Raw genomic sequence first — 19,827 nt, 5'->3', positions numbered from 1 at the left:
GTATATATTCCTGGCTGACTCAGTCAGTGGAGCATGTGACTCTTGATCTCAAGGTTGTGAGTTCAAGCCCCACATTGGGTGTGGAGATTACTTAGAAATCAAATATTTTAAAAATTATATGTTCTGAATATATTTTAATATATTCTGAAATAAGTCCTTTGTCAGGTGTATGTCTGTAAATACCTTCTCTTAGGCCATAACTTGTGACTTCCTGTTTTGTTTTCCAAAAGTGTCCTTTGAAGAGAAGTTTGCAGGCAGCCCAGGTGGCTCAGTGGTTTGGCGCTGCCTTCAGCCCAGGGCATGATCCTGGAGTCCTGGGATCGAGTCCCACGTCAGGGTCCCTGCATGGAGCCTGCTTCTTCCTCTGCCTTTTCTCTGCCTCTGAGTGTTTGTGTGTGTGTCTGTCATGAATAAATAAAATCTATTAAAAATAGTTTTTAAAAAATGAAGGGAAGGTTGTAATTACAGTGGAGTGAAATGTATTGTTTCTTTTTTGGTGTTTTTAGAAATCTTTCTTTTTATTTATTTATTTATTTATTTATTTATTTATTTATGATAGACAGAGAGAGAGAGAGAGAGAGAGGCAGAGCACAGGCAGAGGGAGAAGCAGGCTCCATGCACCGGAAGCCCGACGTGGGATTCGATCCCGGGTCTCCAGGATCCTGCCCTGGGCCAAAGGCAGGCGCCAAACCACTGCGCCACCCAGGGATCCCTAGAAATCTTTCTTATCCCGGATTTTCTCCTATGTTTTCTTTTAGAATTTTATCATTTAGCTGTTATGTTTAGGTCTATGATCCATTTCCAGTTTATTTTTGTATGTATTATGAGGTTGGGGTCAAGGTATATTTTTTTCTACAAGACTGTACAGTTGCTCTAGCACCATTTGTTGAAAAGATACCTTTCCTCTTTAAATTACTATTGCACCCTTGTCAACAGTCAATTGACAAAACACTTGTAGGTCTATTTCTGGACTCCCCATTTTGTTTCTCTGATGTATATGTTCATCCTAACACCAAGGCCACACGGACTCAATTACTATAGCTTTATAGTAGGTTTTGAAGTCAAATAATATAAATCCTACCTTGCTCTTTTTTTTCAAGATTGCTTTGGATAGTCTAGGTCCTTTAAATTTCCACATTTTAGAGCAATTTTGTCAAATTTTGCAAAAACTATCGGATGATTGTCTTAATATGTTTGGGCTGCTATTACAGAATTCCATAGACTTACTGTTGGCTTAAACAACAGAAATTTATTTCTCATAGTTCTGGAGGCTGGGAAGTTCAAGATTAAGGGACTGGCAAATTTGAAGACTGGTAAGAGCCCACTTCCTGGTTCATAGATGGCTATCTTCTTGCTGTGTCCTCACAAGGCAGAAGATGTAAGGAATCTTTCTGGGGACTTTTTTTTATAAGGATACTAATCCCATTTGTGAGGGCTCTGTCTCCATGAACTAATCACCCTCTAAAAGCCTCATTTCATTTTTCTTTTTCTTTTTCTTTTTTTCTTTCCTTTTTTTTTTTTTTTTTTTTTAGGGAGAGAGAGAGCATGCAAGTGGGTGGTGGGGTGGGGTTAGGGTGGGGAGTAGAGTGGGCTGGTGGTAGGGGAAGAGAGAAAGAATCTTAAAGCAGGCTCCCAGCACAGAGCATGATACGGGGTTCTATACAGGGGTTGATCTTGCAACCCTGAGATCATGACCTGAGCTGGAATCAAGTGTTGGGCTCTTAACTGACTGAGCCACCCAGGTGCCCCAAAGGCCCCATTTCCTAATATAATCACACTGGGATTAGGGTTTCAGCATATGAATTTGGAGGTGGGGGGTGGGACACAAATATTCAGTGTAGAGTAGTGATTATGATTTGGATTACATTGAATCTGTAGATCAATTTGGGGAAAATTAACATTTTAACAATATTGAGAATTCTCATCCATGAACATGGCATATCTCTTCATTCATTTAGGTCTTTAATTTCTCTCAGCAATATTTTATACTTTTCCATGTAAATGTCTTACATATCTTTCATTAAATTGATCTCCAAGTGTTTCATGTTTGTTGATGCAACTGTAAATGACACCTTTTCATTCCATTTTCCAATAGTTTGTTACAAGGTTATACAGATACTGGTGATTTTGTTTTTGTTTTTGTTTTGTAAATTGCTTAGAGCTTTCTACATACATATCATTACAACTGTGAATAAAGACCATTTAATTTCTTCCTTTACTATCTGTATGCACTGCATTCCTGAATTACCCCACTTTGTATATTATTGAGTTCTATTAGCAAAGATTTTGTTAAGGCTTTGTGTCTACTGCTCAGGAGGGATATTAACCTGTAGGGTTTTTTTTTTTTTTAAAGATTTTATTTATTTTTATTTATTCATGAGAGACAGAGAGAGAGACACAGAGACACAGGTAGAGGGGGAAGCAGGCTCCATGCAGGGCACCTCATGCAGGACTCAACCCCGGGACCACGCCCCAAGCCACAGACAGATGCTCAACCTCTGAGCCACCCAGACATTCCTAATCTGTAGGGTTTTTTTTTTTTCCTTATAACATCTTTGGCTGTGGCATCTGGACAAAGCTGGACTCAAAAGGAGTTGGGAAATATTCCTTCTGTGTTCTGAAACAATTAATGTATGATTAGTATTATTTTATCCTTAAATGATAGAATTTCATCAATTTGTAAAAAAAAAAAAAGAATTCATGTCTTAATAGAGAGCTATTCAGATTTTCTATTTCTTCTTAAGCTAGTTTTTCTAATATGTTTTTTAATTAATTTGTCCATTTCATGTAAGTTGCCAAATTTATTCTATAAAGTTGTAAATAATACTCCTTTCTTATCCTTTTAATGTGTAGGATCTGAAATAATCCTCCCTCCCTTTTATTCTCAATATTGGTAATTTGTGTCTTTTCTCTTTCATTGTTGATCAATCTAGCTAGAGGTTTATCAATTTTATTGATCTTTACAAAGAACCAGTCTTTGCTTTCATTGATTTTCTTCATTGTTGGTCTGTTTCCTATTTCACTGATTTCTAGTCTTTTCTTTATTATTTTCTTCCTAACATTGCTTTTTGAGGTTGTAGAAGGGCACAGGTTCCCACTCCCACCTTCAATCATAAAGCTTGGAAGGTCTGAGTGGAAAGGGGTCGTAGAAGTAATCTTGTCCAACCCCTTCATTTTATAAGTGAACAGAAATCCAAGGGAGAGTATCTTTTCCTCAGGCTGCTTAGTTTTCTTTCTTTCTTTCTTTCTTTCTTTCTTTCTTTCTTTCTTTCTTTCTTTCTTTCTTTCTTTTCTTTCTTTCTTTCTTTTCTTTCATTCTTTCTTTCTTTCTTTCTTTCTTTTTTGCTTAGTTTTCTTTTAAAGCCAACTCATTTATTAACTTATTTATTCCTTCCTCCATTAATACAGTCTTATTCATTTATGTAAGGCATATTTGTTGAATTTATATTATGGGCCAGAGACTGTGTTCTGTTCTAAGAACCAAGTCATAGTCTCTGCCTTCAAAAATTTCCCAGCCTAATAAGGGAGATAACAAGTAATCAGATCATTACAATGCAGTGCCAAATGTCATGACAGAGGTGTTCTCCAGGTGCCATGAATGCACTGAGGAAAGAATGACAAACTCTAGTCACTGGTATGAGGATGGGAGTGAAGGCTGGTCATGGAAGACATCAGAAAAAAACTTTTATTTATTTTTTATTTTTTATTTATTTATGATAGTCACAGAGAGAGAGAGAGAGGCAGAGACACAGGCGGAGGGAGAAACAGGCTCCATGCACCGGGAGCCTGATGTGGGATTCGATCCCGGGTCTCCAGGATCACGCCCTGGGCCAAAGGCAGGCGCCAAACCGCTGCGCCACCCAGGGATCCCAGAAAAAAACTTTTAAAATGGATTCAGCAGACAAAAAAACCTCTTCACTCCAGAAAGAGCTTTGTGAATCTACTAAATATTTGTTTAAATAAGGCAAATAGAAAGCAATGCAAGTTTCAATAAGAAGATATCAATTAATCAATTAGCTAATTTTGTGTCCAGCATCATGCTAAGAGGTTTGGGAGAATACAGATTATGCAGATGATTCAATCATGCTTTCTAGAGAATAAATATTCTCTCAGGTTCCCACTTACTAATTTTCTTTTTTGCAGATGGCTGATCCTATCCATAAAAGGCAAATATATTTAGAAGCTGTAGAGTTATCTAATTGATATTGACATCCTAATCTATTATCTGCTTACCTATTGATGCATAACAAATTACCTCCAAATGTAGCCAACTTAAACAATAAGCATTATCATCTCACACAGTTTCTGAGGGTTGAGGATCCAAGAGTAGCTTAGCTGAGTGTTTCTGGCTTAGGGTCTCTTAGGTCTCTCAGGAAGTTAGTGGCTGGGCTGCTGAAGACTTGACCAGGGCTGGAGGGTCTGCTTCTAAGTTCACTTACCAGGCTGTGGGCAGGAGGCCTCACCATGTGGGCCCTTCGACAGACATTGCCTGACATGCAAGGGTCATCCCCAAGAGCAAATTATCCAAATGCCACTCTGCCTTTTATGAACTGGTCTCCAAATCGAACACTGTCACAGTGTTACTTGGGGTGCCTGGCTGGCTCAGTCGGTAGAGTATGCCACTGTTGATCTTGGGGTCATAAGTTTGACCCCATGTTGGGTGTAGAGATTACTTAAAATCCTTTTTTTTTGGTAAATATTATTTAATTTTTTTAAATTTTTATTTATTTATGACAGTCACACAGAGAGAGAGAGAGAGGCAGAGACACAGGCAGAGGGAGAAGCAGGCTCCATGCACCGGGAGCCCGACGTGGGATTCGATCCCGGGTCTCCAGGATCGCGCCCTGGGCCAAAGGCAGGCACCAAACCGCTGCGCCACCCAGGGTTCCCTAAATATTATTTATTTATTTATTTGAGAGAGAGAGAGAGAGAACATGAGTGAGGGGAGGAGCAGAAGGAGAGGGAGAAGCAGACTCCCCACTAAGCAGGGAGTTCAATGCAGGGCTTGTTTCTAGGACACTAGGATCACCGCCTAAGCCAAAGGCAGACACTTTTTTTGTTTGTTTTAATTTTTTAAAAAAATATTTTATTTATTCATGAGAGACACACAGAGAGAGGGGCCGAGACTTAGGCAGAGAGAGAAGCAGGCTCCATGCACGGAGCACGATATGGGACTGGATCCTGGGACTCCAGGATTACGCCCTGGGCCAAAGGCAGATGCTCAATTGCTGAGCCACCGAGGCTTCCCCCAAAGGCAAACACTTAACCAACTGAACCATCCAGGTGCCCCAAAATAAAATCTTAAAAAAAAAGTGTCACTAAGTCTGAGGGTGCCTAGCTAATTCAGCCAGAAGAACATGCAACACTTGATCTTGGGGTCATGAGTTTAAGCCCCATATTGGGTATAGAGATTACTTTAAAAAATAATTTTATTTTTTTATTTTTTAAAGATTTTATTATTTTTTTTTTAAGATTTATTTATTAGAGACACAGAGAGAGAGATAGAGAGAGGCAGAGACACAGGCAGAGGGAGAAGCAGGCTCCATGCAGGGAGCCCGATGTGGGACTTGATCCCGGGTCTCCAGGATCAGGCCCTGGGCTGAAGTCGGCACCAAACCGCTGAACCACCCAGGCTGCCCTAAAAAACAATAAAAAAAAAAAAAAAAGAAATGTCACTAAGTTTTGCCCATACTCAGTGGGAAGAGATTACATCAAGGCAAGGGCATGCACACCATAAAGTGGGGATCATTTGGGTCCATCTTGGAGACTTACTACTACAGATATGCTTATACACTGACTACAATATTAACAATCTGGAAACTTAATGTCACTGAAATTGAGATGGCCAATTTACCTGTGCCTCATTTTCCACGTGGAACTTTAAGGATTTATTTATTTATCTGAGAGAGACAGAAAAAGCTCATGTTCATGGAGAGAGGGGCAGAGAGAGAGAATCTCAAGAAGACTCAATCATGGAGCTTGATCCCACAACCCTGAAATCATGACCTGAGCTGAAACCAGGAGTCAAGTGCTCAACTGATGGAGCCACTCAGGTGCCCTCCACATGGAACTTTAAAGAAAAGGTCCTAATTCTTAGACATGAAATTATTTTGTAGAATCTAGTCCTCTTTATATAGATATTATACTATTATATTCCCAAATAAAATGTTATAGTTTTCCTGAGAAATGTATCTAGCCCCATGCTGAGAGAAATACTTTCGATATCAGGAGGCAACTTCTAGAAATCTTCTAGGATATAGTCATTATCCTTTGGCAGTTTAGAATTACACAGATTATGAATTTATTTATTCTAGGTACTGAGGATGCAGCAGTTAATAAGACCGAAGGGAGTGGGGATGATGTTACAGATTGAATGTTTGTGTACCTCCAAAATTCATGTTTAAGCCTAAATCCCCAATGTGATGGTTTTTGGAGATGGGGCTATTGGTAGTTGATTGGATGAAGTTATAAGGGTGGGGACCTCATGATTGAGATCAGTTTTTTACAAGAAGAGGAAGAGGGATGTGAGCTCTCTTTTTTCACCAAGTGAGGACACAGGGAGAAGGTGGCCTAAAGCTATAAGAGTTGCTATAAGGTAAGCTATAAAGAGTTGTCATCAGGAACCCAAATGGCTGGCACTTTGGTCTTGGACTTCCAGCCTCTATAGCTGTGGGAAATGAATTCCTGTTGTGTAAGATACCCAATATGTGGCTGATTTGTGATAGCAGCTTGAGCAGACTAACATAAGGAGCTACTGTGACTCGACTGAGTAGAAGCAAGACTAAATTCACAGTGTTTGGCTACTACCAGGTGTTCAGTGGTAGGGGAATCTAGAGGTTTCACCACAGTATCTGTCTGCAGTGGGGCAGGGCTGATGAAAGGGAACTCCAATAGCTGAAGAAGTTACTGAAAATGTGACCAGGGAGCATGGAAACAAACATTTAGAGGGTGGAGTTGGAGAGATAAGCCAATAGTAGACTATCTGGAGAGGAATCACACCATTGGAGGGAGGGTAGAATCACTGGTCATTGTATAGATTGCACTGATGAAATAATTGTTTTTAACAGAATGTTCTTCTGTTTACATATAATTTGTCATGAAAGATATTTAAAGTGAGAACAAACAAAAAAATAATAAAGTGGGAACAAGTGCTAAGACCTAGTTTACTTTTCTGAGACTCAAGAGAGTTTTGTATAGAGGCTTGAATAGAATCAGAGTCCAGCCAAAAAATACAACAGATTGCTCACCTTCGTGTACCTTGGTGACAAGAAAGGGCTTTCTCTTTCTTGCGTACAAGAGTAACCCTGCTGGGATATATCTAATTCTTTTCTAAAAGTGCTTGGAAAGAGATGATTCTAGGCTTGAGTCAAAATCAGGGAAAGTTTGGGAGAGACCTACATGCTAAAGAGAACTGGTTCAGCTGCCATAACAACGGCCAATGTCACCATGGCTTATACCAGATAGAGTTTATTAGTGTCTCCTGTAATTGTCCAAGAATAGGCAGTACATTTTGTTTTCCTTAAAGGAGCTGATGTGCTGTTGGAAAAATGGAAAATGTATCCTAACACCTGTGCCTCTTGGTCATCTTCCATAGTTTCTGTCAGTTGCAAAAGCTTTCAAGGGCCTGTGTGTGTTGTATGTTGTCCATAAAAGTGGGAGACTTGAGATGTTGGTCTCTTGTCCTTCTAAGATAAGGGCTCAGACTGGAGTGGATGTTGTAAAAATTGAAATGTATATTTGTATAGCAAATAACAAAATTGTTTTAAAATTTAAAAAAAAAGAATAAGCAGTACAGAACTTTATGGGGCTCCATGGTATCAGAGACCCATAATCCTTTTTCAATGCCCTTCATTCATCTCATGGCCTTCCAGGCTACCCCATAACTATAAGAACTCCTGCCACCATACCCAATTCTAGCCAGCAGAAGGGAGAAAGAGAGAATAGAAAGAATATGCACTCTTCATTGTTAAGGATATGACCAGGAAGTGGCGTATACCCAGGAAGGTCCTGTGGGGGCAGAACCAGGAAGTTGTACGTTTCACTTTTGCTTAGATTGTCTCTGGCAGAACCTAGGCGCATGGCTATATTTCACGGCAAGGGAGCCTGGGAAATGCAGTCTTTGGAGTGGCAGTCATTTTCTCAGCTCAGATGTGGATTAGGGGGACACCTTGGTGGCTCAGCAGTTGAGGGTCTGCCTTTGGCTCAGGGCATGATCCCAGGGTCTCAGGATCAAATACCATATTGGACTCCCTGCAGGGAACCTGCTTCTCCTTCTGCCTGTGTCTCTGCCTCTCTCTCTCTGTGTCTCTCATGAATAAATAAAAATCCTTAAAAAAATGTAAAAAAAACCAAAATGTGTATTACTCTAGAAGGGGAAACATACTGGGGCAGTCTCAGATGTTACCTCCCACAGTCTTGTCTGCAAGGAAGGCAAATCAGATCAGTCATTGCCAGGTAATATATCTTTTTACAGGATTATAAACTGTATAACAGCAAGGATGCTCGCTCTTTTTGCTCTTCACTTTATCCCCATTTCCTAGCATAATTCCTGGTACATAGTAACTTCTTAATACAACTTTATCAAATGAGGGACACCTGGGTGGCTCAGTGGGTGAGCGTCTGCCTTTGGCTCAGGTCGTGATCTCAAGGGTCCTGGGATTGAGTCCCACATCGGGCTTCCTGCAGGGAGCCTGCTTCTCCCTCTGCCTATGTTTGTTTCTCTCTGTGTGTCTCTCATTAATAAACAAATAAAATCTTTAAAAATAAATAAATAAATAAAATCTTTAAAAAAATTGTCGAATGAACAAGAGGCAGCTAGATGTAAGAATTCTAGAAGACCCTTCACTGTGCCTTTTCCCAAGGACTTCTGTGGCAAAGATCAAGACCACTTGGCTTCTTGTTAAAATTAAACGTGAGGAGGTCTGTTGAGAGTCTTTCACAAAGTAAAATTTCCTACTCACCATACCTACCCTGCCAAGTGGTGTGGTTTCCTTTACCCTTGGTCTGATGTCTACCGATGGTGAATCTGAAATGATACAGTGCTCCGAGAGCAGTGGGGTGGCATATAATATGAGAAAGCTGGGCTCTGCCAAGCTCTGATGTGTTATTACTATAAGCAAACCTGGTATCTTCCTGAGAGAATTTTATCCCAAGGTCTCCTATATTACACAGATTAATTATTACAGATAGGAGGGGCCCACTTTGGAGCAAATGGGGCATCTGTTGGGAGTTGCTGGGTGGGCCGGATCCAGGAGGCAGAGCATCCAGCCTCCTCAGCTTGGGGCCTGGGTTAGCCTTGCAGCTCTCCCCTGAGGGCTGTGTTTCCAGCCTCCGCATTTAATAAGCTGAGAGAATTGAAAACAGTAAAATATGGAAGATAATACACCAGTCAATAAAAAGATAAAGTAAACTAAGAAGAAATAAAAAGATGGTAAAAACAGTAAAAAAAAAAAAAAAAAAAAAAAAAAAAGCAGCCGGCAAAGTGATAATATGAACTAAAAATAAACCAAATAAACTAAAAAGAAATGAAAAGATAGAACAAAGACACGATAAGGCAAAGGTTAGAAATAAAAGATGGAGAATAAAAAGATAATACAATAACAATAAATTGAGAAGATAAGATGAGATAAAAGCAAATCGTAGGAAATAGCTGGAACAAAGACGAAACAGAGATTAAAAATGACAGAGATAAGTAAAATCATTAAAACCAGAAAAATAAAAGACTAAAGGGATTAAAACAATAAAATGTGTTAAACCAATACAAGAAGAAATAAAAAATTTAAAAGACCAGGAAATGGGGGAAGAGAGTCATAGATCAATTTTGTTTCAAATTAAAATAATACAGCACCACTAGTACAAAAGCCTACCCCCTTATGCAGCCCCAAGGCTGTACAGACCTCCCAACCTCTAAGCATCCCTATTCATTTGCTAGAGCAGAAATGTAACTTCTCACAGGTCTGGAGGCTCTAAGCCCAGGAAGGGAGGCTTCTTTCGGGGGCCCTGAGGGCAGGATCTGTCCCAGGCCTCTTTCCTTGGCTTGCAGACGGCCATCTCCTCCCTGTGGGTCTTTGCATCATCTTTCCTCCGTGTCTGTGTAAAAATGTCTTTTTCTGATAAGGACCCCGGTCATGGTGGATGATGGCCCATCCTGATGACTTCATTTTAATGAAATTACCCTTGTAAAGACCTTGTCTCCATGTACAGTCAACTTCTGAATTACTGGGGGTTAGGACATATGAACTTGGAGACACAGTTCAGCCCATAACAGCATCCCAGCAAGGAGTCCCTAGCAGGATACCCTCAGGCAGAGAGCAGGATTTTTGACCTCTTGCCTGGTTTAGGGCCTCTGACAGAAATTATTTTTTTCCTACTTGATTTCAGTTTCTTTTCTTTCTTTCTTTCTTTTTCTTTCTTTCTTTCTTTCTTTCTTTCTTTCTTTCTTTCTTTCTTTCTTTCTTTCTTTCTTCCTTCCTTCCTTTCTTCTTTCTTTCTTTCTTTCTTTCTTTCTTTCTTTCTTTCTTTCTTTCTTTCTTTCTTTCTTAATTTTATTTATTCATGAGAAACACAGAGAGAGGCAGAGACACAGGCAGAGGGAGAAGCAAGCTCCATGCAGGGAGCCCAATGTGGGACTCAATCCCAGGACTCCAGGATCACTTCCTGGGCCTAAGGGAGGCACTCAACCACTGAACCACCTAGGCCTCCCCTGATTTCAGTTTCTGAGTAATAGTCTTCCTTTCACTGGGACCCCCAGGGCGATAAGGCTGAATCCTAGAAAGATAAAGTTCTGGAGTCCCTAGCCCAGATTCTCTCAGGATGTTAGGGTCACTGGGAGCAAGAAATGTCCTGGCAGACAGTCTCCTATGGCTAATGGAGAGGCCCACCGGCGAGGTGGGGCCGGGGTTCCTGGCCTCTCATGCCAAGAAACTTCTGCTCTGGCTAAAAGCACTCGTGAGATGGCAGGTACCCTCCAATTTCCCTCAAACCAGCAGCACGGTCTCAAGCAGGGTTTGAGAGCTTATATTTCTTTCCTTCTGCCTTTTCCCAACATGGAAGCCTGGGAGAGCTGGACCAGAGCACTTGGGAACAGGTTTTCTGTACTTGGTTTCTCCTTTGCTCAGAGGTAGAAGTCAAGAACTGTGAGCAGTAGAGAGAAGACTTGAAAATCCTTCTCCTCTTCTCCTGGAGAAGAGGAAACACAAACCCATAGAAGAGACAACGGTCATCTAGTTCAATATCCTTGGTAATAGTTGAGGAAATAGGAATCCAAGTAAAGATTTGCCCAGAAGTGTTCTCTCTCTCCCTCCCTCCCTCCCTCTCTCTCTCTCTCTCTCATACACATGCACAGGCATGCCTGTTGGCCTGCACGCTGACCAGGCAAACAGAGCCCAGGCTCCCAGCTGCCTTCTGTCTGCTGGCTTCACGGGCTCTCAGCCTGTGCAGTGGCATAGGCCACTGTGCTCAGAAGGGCCCTGTGCTTGATTTAATGCTCTGCTACCACCATCTTGAATTCTTAATAACATTGCAACAAGGGGTGCTGCGTACCATTTTGCAGTGGGCCCTGCAAGTTGTGGAGGCCATCCTACCCCCTGACTCTGATCAGGAAGGAAACACCAGGCACTCAAGCTCTTTTTGACCACAAGCTGTCCAGAGCAGAGGCTTGCTTACAGTTCTTGGCACAAGATAAGCCCTTCAGAAAAGAAGAAGGAAGGGGAGGATGTCTTCGCTTCAGGCCCTGAGGCACTCTCTCTAGCCTTAATTCCCCAGTGAGTTCTCCGCTAGGGCGTGAACCTTACAGTCACCCACCTTGAATCTCCAGCCTGCAGACTGGGCCTGTCCCAGTCCTGTGTTCTTTAAGATCCCATGTCTCCCTGGCAGAAACCCAAGGGGGCGGTACAGGGGAGGGATGAAAGGAAAGTGAAAGTATGGGCCTCTCTGGATGGCCTCTCCTCCTCCTCCTCCTCCTCCTCCTCCTCCTCCTCCTCCTCCTTCCTCCCCCCCTGTTGCCATGGAGACCAGAACAAAGCCTCTCTTTCCCCTCTTTTCTGGATTGTTAATTGTCTTTACTCCATGGTGTCTTTGTTAATTGTTGCCAGTCCCTCCCAGGATGAGGATCTAGGTCTCCTCAAGACAGGAAAGAGGGTTAAAAAAAGTTAGGTGGTGGGGGTGGGGCAGTATAAATCAGGTGGGGGGGGGGGGGGGGAGGGGAATGAGGAGGCCACCTCAGGATTTCCTAAATTCCTGGGGCTGCTGGGAAGGGAACAACCCCCTTCACTTCTTTCTCTCCCTCCCATCATCAGCTGCCAGTTCAGGTGGGGCCCAAGGCCCCCCTCTGTGGGAAGGACGGGAGAGAAGGAAGGAGGAGAGAAGAAAACACCTATTGTGCAAGGCCAGTACTGTGTGTGGGCGCCCTCAGAGAAAGGTAACACTGCCTTTGCACCCATTCCAAATTGATCAGTAAGACATGGAACCTGATTTTTGTCCCCAGGGCTTTGGACTACAAATAGTTAAATTTGTAGGGCGAGAATGTTTGCTATCTCTGGGGGTGAGAAGTGATACTGGAGCCCTCTTCCCCACTTGGGAAGAATGGAGAAGTCTTGGAAGATTGTACATGTGTCTGTGTAGAAAGGACTCATGTCACTGGCATTAGGGGAATATGCACACTGAGTGAGGTCCCTGTGTGTGCATGCAAGTGTGTTGGGGGTGGGGTATGGGTTGAGTGAGTGTCTCCTTGGGAGACAGTCCTGAAGAAGTTGGGGGACAGGTGGCCAATTGTCACATAAGAAGCAGAGAACTGGGGACCCCTGGATGGCTCAGCGGTTAAGCTCTGTCTTTGGCTCAGGGTGTGATCCTGGAGTTCAGGGATTGAGTCCCACATCTGGCTCCCTGAGGGAAGCCTGCTTCTCTCCCTTTGCCTCTGTCTCTGTGTCTCTCATGAATAAATAAATAAAATCTTTAAAAAAAGAGCAGAGAACTGGTTCTTTCCTTCTTTCTTTCTTTCTTTCTTTCTTTCTTTCTTTCTTTCTTTCTTTCTCTCTCTCTCTCTTTCTTCTTTCTTTCCTTTCTTTCTTTCCTTTTTTTTTAAAAGAGGGCTCCATGCTGGGCGTGATGTATGACCCTGAGATCAAGACCCAAGTGGAGACCAAGAGTCAGACACCCAACCAACTGATCCACCACGGCACCCCTGAGCTGATTCTAGTTCTAGGGCCTAGGCTAGAATTGAGGCTGTTGAATAATATTTCAGTGCTAATTTATATGGTTCCGAGTCTAAGGACCATAAAACCCCGTAAGAAACAAGACAAGATGGCATAGCAGAAAAAGTATGGATTTGAAGGCCAGAAAACCTGGTTCAAATGCCAGCCTTTACCCCTTCACCATGTGGTCTTGGTCTTGGAAACTTTTCTTCCCACCTTGGAGTGTGGTTATCCTCCACTGTAAAATGGAACAGTCCTCATCCTCACAAAACTGTTGATAGATAAAAAGAGATCATGTGTGTTAAGAGTCAGCCTTGGGCAAGATCCCTCTCCTTTCTGTGCACAAAGAGAGGAGATGGAGGAGATGGTTCTGGAAGGCTGATTCCTTCCAGATTTTATATTTTCAGATTCTTTTTTTTTCTTTTAATATTTTATTTATTCATGAGAGACACAGGCAGAGGGAGAAGCAGGCTCCATGCGAGGAGCTTGATGTGGGACTCGATTCTGGAACTCTGGGATCGTGCCCTGAGTCAAAGGCAGTTGCTCAACTGCTGAGCCACCCAGGCGTCCTACATTTTCAGATTCTGATAGGCAAATGAAACATTCTGTGAATTAACCTGTTATTTTCTTGATTTGCTTCCATACCCAAGTGGGACTCTCTCGGGAGAAATTCAAATAGAACTGAGTAGAGGCCCACCAGCTCAGCCCAAAGGGAATGTCCGACTCTGAAAGGTGGATCCTGTGGCATCCACACGGCGTAAGGCCATCTGAGCTCAGCAGTTCTAACTGGAGAGTCTGGCTGTAGATATGTAGAAAAGCACTTGCTCAGTCCTGAGGATGAAGAGTTAGTACCCAGAGAAGCTCCACTAGGTTAGGCCTACCCGGACCTGACCCAACCAAGTACCCTTCTCTTGGTCTCATAGGGAAAAGGGTCCTTTGTTAGGTTCCTTGGGAAAAGCAGGAAAGGCAAAGCACAGCAGGGATTTCACTGCTCTTTCCTTCTCCCAGTTCCTCAGCTCACTTTCTGGAGATTTCTTCCTCTCACCTGCTCCTATAACACTGAGGAAAGCAATTCACACCGTTCTGTGAATTTAATCCTTGTGCTACTTCTCCCACTTGCCCCTTTGCCTCTAACCTTGGAGGTTAAAGGGACAGTGGGGAACTCCAGCAGCCCTGGGCTCCGCAGTCCCCACCGGGATCTCAGAAATAGGCAGCCAGCTCAGGTGTGTTGGAGATCACACTCACCAGAGCCAAAGTCATTCTTTCAGCAAATATTTTTTGAGCATCTACAAGGGGCTCTGGAAATTAAATGGCAAATAGAGCAGACAAGGTTCTTTCCTCACAGAGCTCATAGTCTAAAGGGGAAGCAGGAAAAAAACAAGAAAACAGAAAACAGATAAAGTAAGTACCAATGGTGGTGAGTGCTATGAAGCAAGAGAGTAAGGTGTGGAGGATGATCTCAGGGAGGAGAAGATAAAGAAAGGAACATTTATGTTGAGACCAGAGGATGAAAGGGAGCCTGCCCCAGGGAAGAGCAGAATTTTTTTTGGGAAAGTGCTTTCCAGGTAAAGAGTTACTGTATAGCTTGGAAAGTCTGGTTAAAGGCAGATCTTTCAATATGGAGATAGTTGGGATTGGGCAGTTTGTAGATAAACAGTAATTCAGGATTGGGAGAATTATAGTAAAGGGAAAAACCCTGCTACCTCATCGGACAGTCATTTTCTTCTTTTTCTTTTTTTCTCCTCTTGTCTTTCTTTCTTTCTTCTTTCTTTTCTTTCTTTCTTTCTTTCTTTCTTCCTTCCTTTTCCCTTTCTTCTTTCTTTCTTTCTTTCTTTCTTTCTTTCTTTCTTTCTTTCTTTCTTTTTAATTTTATTTATTCATGAGAAACACAGAGAGAGGCAGAGACACAGGCAGAGGGAGAAGCAAGCTCCATGCAGGGAGCCAATGTGGGACTCAATCCAGGACTCCAGGATCACTTCCTGGGCCTAAGGGAGGCACTCAACCACTGAACCACCTAGGCCTCCCCTGATTTCAGTTTCTGAGTAATAGTCTTCCTTTCACTGGGACCCCCAGGGCGATAAGGCTGAATCCTAGAAAGATAAAGTTCTGGAGTCCCTAGCCCAGATTCTCTCAGGATGTTAGGGTCACTGGGAGCAAGAAATGTCCTGGCAGACAGTCTCCTATGGCTAATGGAGAGGCCCACCGGCGAGGTGGGGCCGGGGTTCCTGGCCTCTCATGCCAAGAAACTTCTGCTCTGGCTAAAAGCACTCGTGAGATGGCAGGTACCCTCCAATTTCCCTCAAACCAGCAGCACGGTCTCAAGCAGGGTTTGAGAGCTTATATTTCTTTCCTTCTGCCTTTTCCCAACATGGAAGCCTGGGAGAGCTGGACCAGAGCACTTGGGAACAGGTTTTCTGTACTTGGTTTCTCCTTTGCTCAGAGGTAGAAGTCAAGAACTGTGAGCAGTAGAGAGAAGACTTGAAAATCCTTCTCCTCTTCTCCTGGAGAAGAGGAAACACAAACCCATAGAAGAGACAACGGTCATCTAGTTCAATATCCTTGGTAATAGTTGAGGAAATAGGAATCCAAGTAAAGATTTGCCCAGAAGTGTTCTCTCTCTCCCTCCCTCCCTCCCTCTCTCTCTCTCTCTCTCATACACATGCACAGGCATGCCTGTTGGCCTGCACGCTGACCAGGCAAACAGAGCCCAGGCTCCCAGCTGCCTTCTGTCTGCTGGCTTCACGGGCTCTCAGCCTGTGCAGTGGCATAGGCCACTGTGCTCAGAAGGGCCCTGTGCTTGATTTAATGCTCTGCTACCACCATCTTGAATTCTTAATAACATTGCAACAAGGGGTGCTGCGTACCATTTTGCAGTGGGCCCTGCAAGTTGTGGAGGCCATCCTACCCCCTGACTCTGATCAGGAAGGAAACACCAGGCACTCAAGCTCTTTTTGACCACAAGCTGTCCAGAGCAGAGGCTTGCTTACAGTTCTTGGCACAAGATAAGCCCTTCAGAAAAGAAGAAGGAAGGGGAGGATGTCTTCGCTTCAGGCCCTGAGGCACTCTCTCTAGCCTTAATTCCCCAGTGAGTTCTCCGCTAGGGCGTGAACCTTACAGTCACCCACCTTGAATCTCCAGCCTGCAGACTGGGCCTGTCCCAGTCCTGTGTTCTTTAAGATCCCATGTCTCCCTGGCAGAAACCCAAGGGGGCGGTACAGGGGAGGGATGAAAGGAAAGTGAAAGTATGGGCCTCTCTGGATGGCCTCTCCTCCTCCTCCTCCTCCTCCTCCTCCTCCTCCTCCTCCTCCTTCCTCCCCCCCTGTTGCCATGGAGACCAGAACAAAGCCTCTCTTTCCCCTCTTTTCTGGATTGTTAATTGTCTTTACTCCATGGTGTCTTTGTTAATTGTTGCCAGTCCCTCCCAGGATGAGGATCTAGGTCTCCTCAAGACAGGAAAGAGGGTTAAAAAAAGTTAGGTGGTGGGGGTGGGGCAGTATAAATCAGGTGGGGGGGGGGGGTGGAGGGGAATGAGGAGGCCACCTCAGGATTTCCTAAATTCCTGGGGCTGCTGGGAAGGGAACAACCCCCTTCACTTCTTTCTCTCCCTCCCATCATCAGCTGCCAGTTCAGGTGGGGCCCAAGGCCCCCCTCTGTGGGAAGGACGGGAGAGAAGGAAGGAGGAGAGAAGAAAACACCTATTGTGCAAGGCCAGTACTGTGTGTGGGCGCCCTCAGAGAAAGGTAACACTGCCTTTGCACCCATTCCAAATTGATCAGTAAGACATGGAACCTGATTTTTGTCCCCAGGGCTTTGGACTACAAATAGTTAAATTTGTAGGGCGAGAATGTTTGCTATCTCTGGGGGTGAGAAGTGATACTGGAGCCCTCTTCCCCACTTGGGAAGAATGGAGAAGTCTTGGAAGATTGTACATGTGTCTGTGTAGAAAGGACTCATGTCACTGGCATTAGGGGAATATGCACACTGAGTGAGGTCCCTGTGTGTGCATGCAAGTGTGTTGGGGGTGGGGTATGGGTTGAGTGAGTGTCTCCTTGGGAGACAGTCCTGAAGAAGTTGGGGGACAGGTGGCCAATTGTCACATAAGAAGCAGAGAACTGGGGACCCCTGGATGGCTCAGCGGTTAAGCTCTGTCTTTGGCTCAGGGTGTGATCCTGGAGTTCAGGGATTGAGTCCCACATCTGGCTCCCTGAGGGAAGCCTGCTTCTCTCCCTTTGCCTCTGTCTCTGTGTCTCTCATGAATAAATAAATAAAATCTTTAAAAAAAGAGCAGAGAACTGGTTCTTTCCTTCTTTCTTTCTTTCTTTCTTTCTTTCTTTCTTTCTTTCTTTCTCTCTCTCTCTCTTTCTTCTTTCTTTCCTTTCTTTCTTTCCTTTTTTTTTAAAAGAGGGCTCCATGCTGGGCGTGATGTATGACCCTGAGATCAAGACCCAAGTGGAGACCAAGAGTCAGACACCCAACCAACTGATCCACCACGGCACCCCTGAGCTGATTCTAGTTCTAGGGCCTAGGCTAGAATTGAGGCTGTTGAATAATATTTCAGTGCTAATTTATATGGTTCCGAGTCTAAGGACCATAAAACCCCGTAAGAAACAAGACAAGATGGCATAGCAGAAAAAGTATGGATTTGAAGGCCAGAAAACCTGGTTCAAATGCCAGCCTTTACCCCTTCACCATGTGGTCTTGGTCTTGGAAACTTTTCTTCCCACCTTGGAGTGTGGTTATCCTCCACTGTAAAATGGAACAGTCCTCATCCTCACAAAACTGTTGATAGATAAAAAGAGATCATGTGTGTTAAGAGTCAGCCTTGGGCAAGATCCCTCTCCTTTCTGTGCACAAAGAGAGGAGATGGAGGAGATGGTTCTGGAAGGCTGATTCCTTCCAGATTTTATATTTTCAGATTCTTTTTTTTTCTTTTAATATTTTATTTATTCATGAGAGACACAGGCAGAGGGAGAAGCAGGCTCCATGCGAGGAGCTTGATGTGGGACTCGATTCTGGAACTCTGGGATCGTGCCCTGAGTCAAAGGCAGTTGCTCAACTGCTGAGCCACCCAGGCGTCCTACATTTTCAGATTCTGATAGGCAAATGAAACATTCTGTGAATTAACCTGTTATTTTCTTGATTTGCTTCCATACCCAAGTGGGACTCTCTCGGGAGAAATTCAAATAGAACTGAGTAGAGGCCCACCAGCTCAGCCCAAAGGGAATGTCCGACTCTGAAAGGTGGATCCTGTGGCATCCACACGGCGTAAGGCCATCTGAGCTCAGCAGTTCTAACTGGAGAGTCTGGCTGTAGATATGTAGAAAAGCACTTGCTCAGTCCTGAGGATGAAGAGTTAGTACCCAGAGAAGCTCCACTAGGTTAGGCCTACCCGGACCTGACCCAACCAAGTACCCTTCTCTTGGTCTCATAGGGAAAAGGGTCCTTTGTTAGGTTCCTTGGGAAAAGCAGGAAAGGCAAAGCACAGCAGGGATTTCACTGCTCTTTCCTTCTCCCAGTTCCTCAGCTCACTTTCTGGAGATTTCTTCCTCTCACCTGCTCCTATAACACTGAGGAAAGCAATTCACACCGTTCTGTGAATTTAATCCTTGTGCTACTTCTCCCACTTGCCCCTTTGCCTCTAACCTTGGAGGTTAAAGGGACAGTGGGGAACTCCAGCAGCCCTGGGCTCCGCAGTCCCCACCGGGATCTCAGAAATAGGCAGCCAGCTCAGGTGTGTTGGAGATCACACTCACCAGAGCCAAAGTCATTCTTTCAGCAAATATTTTTTGAGCATCTACAAGGGGCTCTGGAAATTAAATGGCAAATAGAGCAGACAAGGTTCTTTCCTCACAGAGCTCATAGTCTAAAGGGGAAGCAGGAAAAAAACAAGAAAACAGAAAACAGATAAAGTAAGTACCAATGGTGGTGAGTGCTATGAAGCAAGAGAGTAAGGTGTGGAGGATGATCTCAGGGAGGAGAAGATAAAGAAAGGAACATTTATGTTGAGACCAGAGGATGAAAGGGAGCCTGCCCCAGGGAAGAGCAGAATTTGGGGAAGTGCTTTCCAGGTAAAGAGGTATGTATAGGCTTTGAAGTCTGGTTAAAGGCAGATCTTTCAATATGGAGATAGTTGGGATTGGGCAGTTTGTAAGATAACAGTTCAGGATTGGAGAATATAGTAAAGGAAGGGTCTTGAAAAAGAAACAATTGTTTGATAGACTAGGGGTTTGCCAGGTTAAGCAAACTATTGTCCCAAGAAGGGGGCTGTTTGAGTAGTCTATTGTTCAGATAAATTGATTTTCAGGAAGTTCCTGGAGCAAAATAATGAAATTATTTACTAGTTTATGGGCTTATCCTCCTGGGCAATAAATTTCTGGAACAAATATTAAAGTCACGTTGATGTAAGCAGCCCTAGTGAAATTCAGGTGGTCTCAGTTCTCCGAAGCAGTAAGGCTGTGGTGGTCTAGCTGACAGATGATGATGACCTGGGCCAGGGTGGGGACAGTGGGGACAGAGAAGAGGACTGGGACATACTTGTGGAGATAGAAAGGAAGATAGGAAGAATCAAGGATGACTTCTAGGTTTTAGGCTCCAGCCTCCAGGTAGTACCATTTTCTGTGATGGGAAAGATGGTACA

This window comes from Vulpes lagopus, chromosome 11 (assembly GCF_018345385.1).
Source record: "Vulpes lagopus strain Blue_001 chromosome 11, ASM1834538v1, whole genome shotgun sequence".
Classification (NCBI taxonomy): Eukaryota; Metazoa; Chordata; class Mammalia; order Carnivora; family Canidae; genus Vulpes; species Vulpes lagopus.
Note: the sequence above shows the minus strand (reverse complement) of the source record.